At 40.8% G+C, this 9,993-nt stretch overlaps 1 non-coding gene across 1 annotated transcript; it reads left to right on the top strand.

Moving 5' to 3' along the window:
* The first annotated feature begins 2,191 nt into the window (after positions 1-2,191).
* On the top strand, positions 2,192-2,263 carry trnaa-cgc (transfer RNA alanine (anticodon CGC)). Its single transcript has one exon. It is a non-coding gene; the product is annotated as a tRNA-Ala (tRNA).
* The last annotated feature ends 7,730 nt before the right edge of the window (positions 2,264-9,993 follow it).

Consider the following 9,993-nt stretch of genomic DNA (forward strand, 5'->3'; position numbering starts at 1 on the left):
AAAAATGTACATGAAATTTCTCATGCTCACCTATAAGGCTCTGCATGGCTTGGCACCTCAGTACCTGTCTGAACTATTATCGCCCTACTCCCCACCTCGCAACCTTCTCTCTTCTAATTCTGCTCTCCTAACTGTTCCCCAAGCCCATCTACATTCTGTGGGTGACAGGGCCTTCTCCTGTTCTGCCCCCAAGCCCTGGAACTCTCTCCCCAAGGATATCACAGAGTCACCTTCTCTAAACTCCTTCAAATCCAGACTCAAAACCCTCTTCTTCAGAAAAGCCTTTACTGAACTGGTTCCATTCTTCACCCCTCTGCTTTTCTTAGTACCACCATTCACGGTCTCCTCTATATATTGTAATTGTGTTTTATCTTGTGTATTTTTATTTATTGTTGATGTCATTCTGTAAAGAGCTTTGAGAAGCCACCTTTTAAGGCTCTATCCGCATGTACCCCATGTATTAAGAAGACCCCCATATTAAAAAAATCATAAAAAAGAAAGAACACTTTCACAACCCAAAGCAAAGTTGTATAAGGTGAGGGGGGCTGTCTGGTGTGTAAAACACTTGGTTGTAGCATTGTGAATGTTGTGCTTCAAATGCTATTGAGTCATGAAGAGGACCTCCCTATCCCAGTGTATTGCATGTCTAATCGGTGCCGTATTGAAAAAATCATAAAAAAACTGAAAGAGGTTTCACAACCCAAAGCAAGGCTGGGAAAGGTCAGAGGACCTGCTTAGTGTGTAAAACACTTACTTGCAGCATTGTGGGTGCTGTGTTTTAAATGCTATTGGCTTGTGAACAGCATCCCCCTATCCTAGTGCACAGTGCCACATTCAATAAAACCATGAGAAAAAGAGATTCACAACCCAAAGCTCTCCCAGTCTTCTGTGTAAACAATCATGGACATCATGATTTGAACATCATGGGTGCTGTTTTTAAAAAGCTGTTGAGTAAAGAATAGGAATTGTCCTGCAGAATGAAAACAGGAAATAAAGAAAGGTTTTCAGAAATAAAACAAAGCTTTATTCCCATGCTGACAGTCTGGGTAATTGGAAACTGCTGTTCTGCTTCCTATGGTCATATATGGGTTTTTCGCATGAAACTCTATTGAGCAGTATTTCTGCGTTGTGAACGTATGTATGTATACAGCGGTCCCCCAGTGTTCCAGATGGTGCGTAATTGCGCATCAATCAAAACCCCGAGTGCCAGAAAAGGATAATTAGCTCACTGATATCTTTATGGAGGGGTTGTGAAAATTTTCAAAGTCGTGGTCTTTAAAATGCATTTGGTTTGAAGGCATTCTGTGTTATATGATATGTGATATGGCACAAGAATATTCGTGCGTGGGATAAAAAGACAAACTGAAGGCTGTGAGAACATTCACAATGTACTTTATACACAGAGCAATTGTATATACAAAGCAATTGTTTCATAAATCAAAATCGTTTTCGAACTTCAAGCTTACTTTACCCCGGTCAAAGTGATGAAGACACAGACATTTAATGAAAACGAATTTGATTCACTCAAGGCTCTGCTCTTTTGTTGTGATGTCATTTTAATTAATGTTAGCTGTGATTAGGTGTCGTTTTTGTCTCTTTTAACTTAAGAGTTAAAGAGTTTAAGAGTCTGCTCCTTTCTTCCTGGTATAGAAATAACGTTCCATGTTTACAACCACCACTATAAATTATTTGTTCAGCTCTAACACCTGTCTGCATTGACAAGGGATCTCAAAATGACATATTAAATTAGAACACGATCCTTCTGGTTACCATTCCTGTGGTTGGAGCGTTGTTTCACCCTTTTTCGTTCTTCTACAATATTTACAGACAGGGCTTTATCACTGGAGTTGTACAGAAGAAGTGTGCATCGGTCCATGAAAATCATCAGTACTGCTGTTGTTCTATGCATAGTTTAACCGAGAGCACTTAAAAGATGCAAAAAGCTTTCAAAGAAAACAGAATTAAAAGACAGCAGAGTAAGGAGGTAAAAAAGCACTCCCCCGTCGAGGAATTAACCACTGTCGCCCGTGTGACTGGATATAAAAATAACTGAATCGTTTTTGCCCAGTCTCTGGAAGCTTCAGTGCGATTATTTTTCCTTCCTTATTTCTTCATTCCCATGAATTTACTCTGTAGTAGAGGAAACACGAAAGTGGGAAATTGCAGGCATTTTCCATGAGCACACAGTACTGGGGATGTAGCTCAGTGGTAGAGTGCATGCTTCGCATGTATGAGGTCCCGGGTTCAATCCTTGGCATCTCCATGTGCTTTATATTATTGTGCTCACATCGCAATCTTCTGTTGAGTGAGAACTCTTTGTCGGTGTTCATAGAGAGCCAGGTTTACACAATTAATTCAGTCACACACGAAGTGCTACAGTGTTGCTCTGCTGTTTTAGATGTACCTCCAAAGCATTTAGTTCTGTTAACTACAACAAATGATTTGAACTAATTTAATGTCATATTCAGGAAATCCAGAGAACGTCTCCACACTTGTCGTGGCTGTTGAAGAAATCACCTGTTAAATCTCACCCGGGATTTCTTGAGAGATCATTCAGCGAGTGAGTCCTCCCTCTTGACTCCGCACTAAACTGAAAGCTGCGCGAACTCCTCACTGCGTGTCCTGTACTGTTACAGGTGCTCTCGTGTAGATGTGGAGCACAGCCATAAGGACACTTTGAACTTTTTCCGTATGTGAAGGAAAAGGCAAAAGAGCATGAATAGTATTAATCGTTTAAAATATCCATGGTACAACTCAAGAAAGTACTGAAGGACTAAACAACGACTTTTGATGATTACAAGAGATTCAAGAAACACAACCATCCACACACGGGCTTGGATCCTGAACACTTAAGTTAAGACAAAGCGAAGGATACGAACTGTAAACTCTCTTCACGTCTTACCGTTTGTGAAATAAAACAATTTCTTACTTTCTTAATAATTTCTTACTGCTGATAGACGACTTATTGCATTTTAACAAAATCACAATTACAAACATTTTGGGTTAAACTGTTATTCACACACTCTAACGAAGATAAACGTTAGTGTCTTCCGGTGTGTGAGCCCATTTCTAATAAGAATAAAAAATAAGTTATATAAATTGAATTGTTCTACTTTTTATACTTACATAGTCTTAATATTTCAGTTAAATATTTTCTTCTGTAGTAATACTAGTCTCGATTTACAATTTTTGGACATGGTGCATCTTAATTAACTTTGTTATTAGTTGTTATTAGTTTCGGTTTTGGAAAATCGCGCCCAGAAGCTACCAAATTGTACAATTGGACAGTTGTAATGCAATAGCAGCCTTCTGGGTGGAAAACAAAAAGTATTTCTTGGTATGAATCCTAGCTCATTTATAGGCGGCATTCTAGGACTTCTCGCTTCAGAAATCCTGTCAACGCATCGTACGTTTCTACTCCATCAATATCAGCAGTGTTATCACTACCAAACGCTAAGAATAGATCCTGGCAATCCTTCGTGAGATCTTCGTTGGAAAATTGTTTATTTTATTTTTTAAAAATATTTTCAATACCATCCAAAAAGTCAAGTTTCAATTGTATGCAACTGATGAGATCTCTCTTCGATGGAAGTTATAAGTACATCCAAAACACGTTTCTTGTGGATCCAGAAGAGGATCATTATGAGGCTCAAAACATGCCTGTCTCTTCATTTTTTGAGGACAAATTGATTATTGAGGTGTAATCAAATCCAAATCATCTGCTATTGCTGTTGTTTCTTTGATAGTTTCTTCAAATCCTTCAATTGATCTTCGATATCGAGGGATAATATCATAGAAGTTGTGGTTTTCTTTTAATCACCAATTTTATTAAAATTTCACCTTCTTTTACAGATGTCTTGCATGTATCACAAGATATAACAGTCCCCTTGCGTCCTCAGGTAAAATGTTTTAAAAAGTACAACAAAAGTACAATATACTGAACAGCATTTATGCTTACAAGTATATTAAAATGAAGGTACATATACCAAGATATTAAAATACAATTGTACAGATTTGTGAAGTTTTCCACCAAATCTGCAGTGTAATTTTGAAGTATTATAGCTAAGAATGCAAGGTGAGTATGAAGATCAAATTCAATGAGTGAAAATGATTTTCTTGGAAGTTGCCGATGTTGGTCATTATTGATCATTCCAGGTGATATTGACTTAGGTCCTCAAATGTTTACTTGGTGTAGCTTGAAATGTGCAAAACACTCACATTTCTTTCAAATATGAAGATGTTTTACTGTATCTAGTGCTCTGTACTGGTCAATTTGGGTGCTATAAAATACCTATGTTTTGAGGTGCAGTATAAAGTGAATATTGGGGTGTCTCTAGTGCTGTGGGATGCTGTGTTTTAAATTGAGCAGCTCCTGAAGGCAGGACAAGGAGTCTTAGATAGATACAGTGCCTTGCGAAAGTATTCGGCCCCCTTGAACTTTTCAACCTTTTGCCACATTTCAGGCTTCAAACATAAAGATATAAATTTTTTATTTTATGTGAAAAATCACCAACAAGTGGGACACAATTGTGAAGTGGAACGAAATCTATTGGATTTTTGAAACTTTTTTAACTAATAAAAAAATGAAAAGTGGGGCGTGCAAAATTATTCGGCCCCTTTACTTTCAGTGCAGCAAACTCACTCCAGAAGTTCAGCGAGGATCTCTGAATGATCCAATGTTGTCCTAAATGACTGATGGTGATAAATAGAATCCACCTGTGTGTAATCAAGTCTCTGTATAAATGCACCTGCTCTGTGATAGTCTCAAGGTTCTGTTGAAAGCGCAGAGAGCATCATGAAGACCAAGGAACACACCAGGCAGGTCCGTAATACTGTTGTGGAGAAGTTTAAAGCCGGATTTGGATACAAAAAGATTTCCCAAGCTTCAAACATCCCAAGGAGCACTGTGCAAGCGATCATCTTGAAATGGAAGGAGTATCAGACCACTGCAAATCTACCAAGACCTGGCCGTCCCTCTAAACTTTCAGCTCAGACAAGGAGAAGACTGATCAGAGAGGCAGCCAAGAGGCCCATGATCACTCTGGATGAACTGCAGAGAACTACAGCTGAGGTGGGAGAGTCTGTCCATAGGACAACAATCAGTCTTACACTGCACAAATCTGGCCTTTATGGAAGAGTGGCAAGAAGAAAGCCATTTCTCAAAGATATCCATAAAAAGTCTCGTCTAAAGTTTGCCACAAGCCACCTGGGAGACACCCCAAACATGTGGAAGAAGGTGCTCTGGTCAGATGAAACCAAAATCGAACTTTTTGGCCACAATGCAAAACGATATGTTTGGCGTAAAAGCAACACAGCTCATCACCCTCAACACACCATCCCCACTGTCAAACGTGGTGGTGGCAGCATCATGGTTTGGGCCTGCTTTTCTTCAGCAGGGACAGGGAAGATGGTTAAAATTGAGGGGAAGATGGATGCAGCCAAATACAGGACCATTCTGGATGAAAACCTGTTGGAGTTTGCAAAAGACCTGAAACTGGGACGGAGATTTATCTTCCAACAAGACAATGATCCCAAACATACAGCAAAATCTACAAAGGAATGGTTCACAAATAAACGTATCCAGGTGTTTGAATGGCCAAGTCAAAGTCCAGACCTGAATCCAATCGAGAATCTGTGGAAAGAGCTGAAAACTGCTGTTCACAAACACTCTCCATCCAACCTCACTGAGCTCGAGCTGTTTTGCAAGGAAGAATGGGCAAGAATTTCAGTCTCTCGATGTGCAAAACTGATAGAGACATACCCCAAGCGACTTGCAGCTGTAATCGCAGCAAAAGGTGGCTCTACAAAGTATTAACGCAAGGGGGCCGAATAATTTTGCACGCCCCACTTTTCATTTTTTTATTAGTTAAAAAAGTTTCAAAAATCCAATAGATTTCGTTCCACTTCACAATTGTGTCCCACTTGTTGGTGATTCTTCACATAAAATAAAAAATGTATATCTTTATGTTTGAAGCCTGAAATGTGGCAAAAGGTTGAAAAGTTCAAGGGGGCCGAATACTTTCGCAAGGCACTGTATCTTTATTAATGCACCAGCCTGTAATAAGACAATACAGAGGAGTCAGAATTGAACACAATAAAACAATAAACAACCCAGGGTATTTCTGAATCATCCTGTATAATATGATATTATTCTAGAAACATTTTTTATTGCTCACACTTTTTTTGTTTTCGAGTAAATTAAGACTTTTTCACATGTCACAGCATATCACTCAAATTATCACTTATATATAAAGTTTATTATTACAGTAACAAGTAAGTTAAATAACTTTTTAAAGATTTTATACGCTCCATGTTTTCACAAATTATCAATAGAGGGTGATAATGGCCAGCTTCTGCTCTATCCATCTGTGGATAGAGCAGAGCAGTGTTTGTCCCCTATGTACTGAGCCTGTTGGACAGCAGCTCTTTCAGTTGAGTCCCTCAGACCCTGAGTCTGTCTCTGTGCAGCTACAATCCAAACAGATGTTCCAGCCCCTCCAGCTGTGGCCCCAGTGTCTCTCTGCGTGGAGCCGACTGCATGACTGAGACTCTAACAGCACAGTGGAGCTGAACTGATACTGATGGACTGATGCACCCCCAGTATGAACAGTGTGAAGGAACAGCTCACATCCTCTTCCTTATCATTATAGGTAGTAGTAGCAGCAGTAGGAGCAGCAGTAAAATATTAGTAGTAGCAGTAGTATCAGTGGCAGCAGTTGTGGTAGCAGTAGTACTATTAGCAGTTATGCTGTATTTAAACTCTCCTGTTCAATATAGCAGAGTTCTTGTGTTACAGCTTCACCATAATAGCTGCAGCAGCAGGAGTCAGTTTCAAATTAGAAAAAGCAACAAAATAATAAAAAAGTGCAGTCCTTGTTAATACAACGGTGATTTAGGGCAGAGCTTCACTGGAGCTACAGGTCAGGCTCTGCAGTGATTCTGTGGTTTGTGCTCCTCCGAGCTCTTCCAGCACAGGAAGCCAGGCTGTACTGTGAGGCTGTGGGTGTCAGTTTGATGAGGCAGCTGAGAGCTGAGCTGTACAGGGAGACACACAGGGAGCCCAGTATTCAGAGCTCTAGTGCTGCACAGGGAGACACAGGAGAGCCCAGTGTTCAGAGCTCTAGTGCTGTACAGGGAGACACACAGGGAGCCCAGTATTCAGAGCTCCAGTGCTGTACAGGGAGACACAGGAGAGCCCAGTGTTCAGAGCTCTACAGGGTGACAGGTCCTCTCCCCACTCAGCTCTCACAGTGTGTCTCTCAGGGCTGAACAGGAGGGCTGTTCCTGTATGAATGGAGGCTGACTCTCAGAGCTCCAGTCAGTATGAGGAGAAGCTCTCAGACCTGACTGCTGGCAGAGCCTCTGAGCCTGAGTGGCCATGAGCACTGAGCTCCTCAGCAGCTGAGAAAAGCCTCCTGTCCTGTGGTTGAACACCTGCACTGTCTTTCTGCTCCTTCTCCTCTCTCTCCCCCTTCCTGTCTCTCTCGCTGTGCATGCTCTTATCTGTCTATCTCACTCCTCTTCTCTCACTCTGTCAGTCTGTGCAGAGTATCTGAAGGGGATGTAGCATCACATGACAAATGATAAAAATTCTCTGAGGTAGAATAAAAAAAAATCCTCTTCTCAGTCAGATTCACAGCTCAGACTCACACTCAGAACTCTGGCTCCCTCAGTACTTTACCCAAACTCCTACCTCCTGAACAGACAGAAGCTCATCTTCATACTTTTCTGTCCTGACAATCCAGAACCAGAGGACGTTCAGACAATCAATGCTGCTACATGAATATTATCAGACAGAACAACCTGGACTCAGGCCACATCTCCCCCTTTTCTCCTTCCTCCCACCCCTCTTAGAGACAGAGAGGAGCTCCTGGTTCTCCTCTCTGTGAACTGGGCTCAGGGGTCACTGATCTGGCAGCTGTGGGCTCTGTTCCAGGTCAGAAGCAAGAAGCTTCTATTAACCCTTTCCAAGACCTCCAGCCCTTCAGTAGTACTGTCCTGATTCATTGTCTTTACTGTAAGTCAGGCTCCAATCCTCTGTCATAAGTGTTTGACTGACAATTGAGCAATATGTGATTATTTCTTATATAATTTTTACTTATTTAATGAACAGCAGTATTGCCACTCTTACCAGTGTATCATGATTCTCAGCAGCAGCAGATCAATGGTTGTGTCTACAATAGTGACCAGTTGACCAGTCTTTAGCTCTGAGCAGTGGGACTCAGATCGCACAGAAGACCTGTCTGTGTGTGATTCCACACCAACCCTGGGATTCAGAGTCTTATAAATATACAGTTAAAGAGAGTCTGATAACGGTTATACAGTTAATTAAATCATCAAATTAGCTCGAGTGGAAATAAAACCAGGAGATTCCCTTGAACTTCCAGGATCAGGAGTCCGATCCTCCGGGCTTCTATTCTGTGGACATCCGTGTAAAACGCTTAAAAGTGCTCATTACAGGGGCTTGTGCCCTTTCTCTTCTGCTTTACGGGAGTATGCTATACAACGCAATAGTCTGTGTAGTAAACTATTTTTTTCCTGCTTAATGAATTTCATTCCTCGGTTTGTCGTTCTCCTTCTCCAGCTGTTATGAATCGCCTCTACAGCCCGGTAAGTTTTATTTTTGATGATGTTACATTTATAAGAAAAGCCCCCCGGGGTCCGGACAGGAGTCTCCTCCAGCGGAGAAGCGCTCTGCTTTGTCAGAAAGAGCGCTGTGACGTCACAGACACCAGCCAGAGCGCCGGGATCAGAGAGCGAGACCGGGGGAGGCACGCGGAGCGCAAGAGAGGAGAGTTATTGATCACTTATCCACCGACAACCAATTAATCAAACTGAAAAAAGTAGAATAATCGATTAACTTCACTTATTGGTGGGTACTGATTCTTTTCCCGTTTTGACCATGTTTAAATATCTAGTAAATAGTCAATACAGCCTGTATCGATCAATTACTTTAGTGCATTTAGTGTTAATAATGTTCAATCCGAAATTAAATTATTATTACTCAAATGATTGTTTAGGAATTGGATGCTAGAGCTTAAAAAATATATTCCAAGTTGATACATTTGTGTAGATAACAGTTTAATTTCATTTTTCCACGGTTTACAAATCATCAGTATGGTAACCACGGTGACAGACGCCACATCACTGTTCACGGCTAGGTGTCTCACCTTCGTCACAAAGAGCAGTGTGACGTCACGGACAGCAACTAATACTAATATTACTGTCTTCATGTTAATATTACTGTGAGTATAATCGGTAGTTTTAATATTAATACTAGTGTTCATTTGAGTATTCATGATGATAGTGCTACTGATTGTTTTAATGCTAGTATTCCTGTTAATATTAGTGATAATTATAGAAATAAGGTTAGATTATTTACACTAGTAGTCATGTTAGTTTTAGTGATAGCATTACCGTTATTATTAGTATTATTAGTGTAGTACTATTTTGTGTCAGTGTTAGAGATAATGATAGTGTAAGTCTTAGCGATAGTGTTACTGTTCTGATATTAGTGGTATTTGTATTTGTGTTATTTATAATGCATTTGTAGTTATGAGTGTATGTGTCTGTGAGTGTGTGGTGTTTGTGAGGAGTGTGTGGTGTCTGTCAGTGTATGAGTGTGTTTGTGATTGTGTGTGTCTAAAAGTAATTGTAGTGTCTATGTGTGTGTCTGTGAATGTGTGCGAGTAAGTGTGTGAGTGTCTGATTGTGTGTTGGCTATGAGCGTGTGAGTGTTTGGATGTGTGTCTGTCGGTGTGTGATAATGTGTGTGAGTGTGTGGATGAATATCTGTCAGTGTGTGTGAGTGTGTGTGTAGGTGGGCTTGAGCTCCACTTCTGTCACGATCGCTACTCCTCCTCTTAAGGGCACTCCAGCTCATTCTTTCCCGTTACCTGCACCTGTTCCCTATTTCCGTTCCACCTTAAAAGCCAGACGCAGACGTCACTCCTGGTTCCTCATTGAATTCCGCGTCGTGAGAGGTCCTGCTGC

Source organism: Lepisosteus oculatus, chromosome 14 (assembly GCF_040954835.1).
Source record: "Lepisosteus oculatus isolate fLepOcu1 chromosome 14, fLepOcu1.hap2, whole genome shotgun sequence".
Lineage (NCBI taxonomy): Eukaryota > Metazoa > Chordata > Actinopteri > Semionotiformes > Lepisosteidae > Lepisosteus > Lepisosteus oculatus.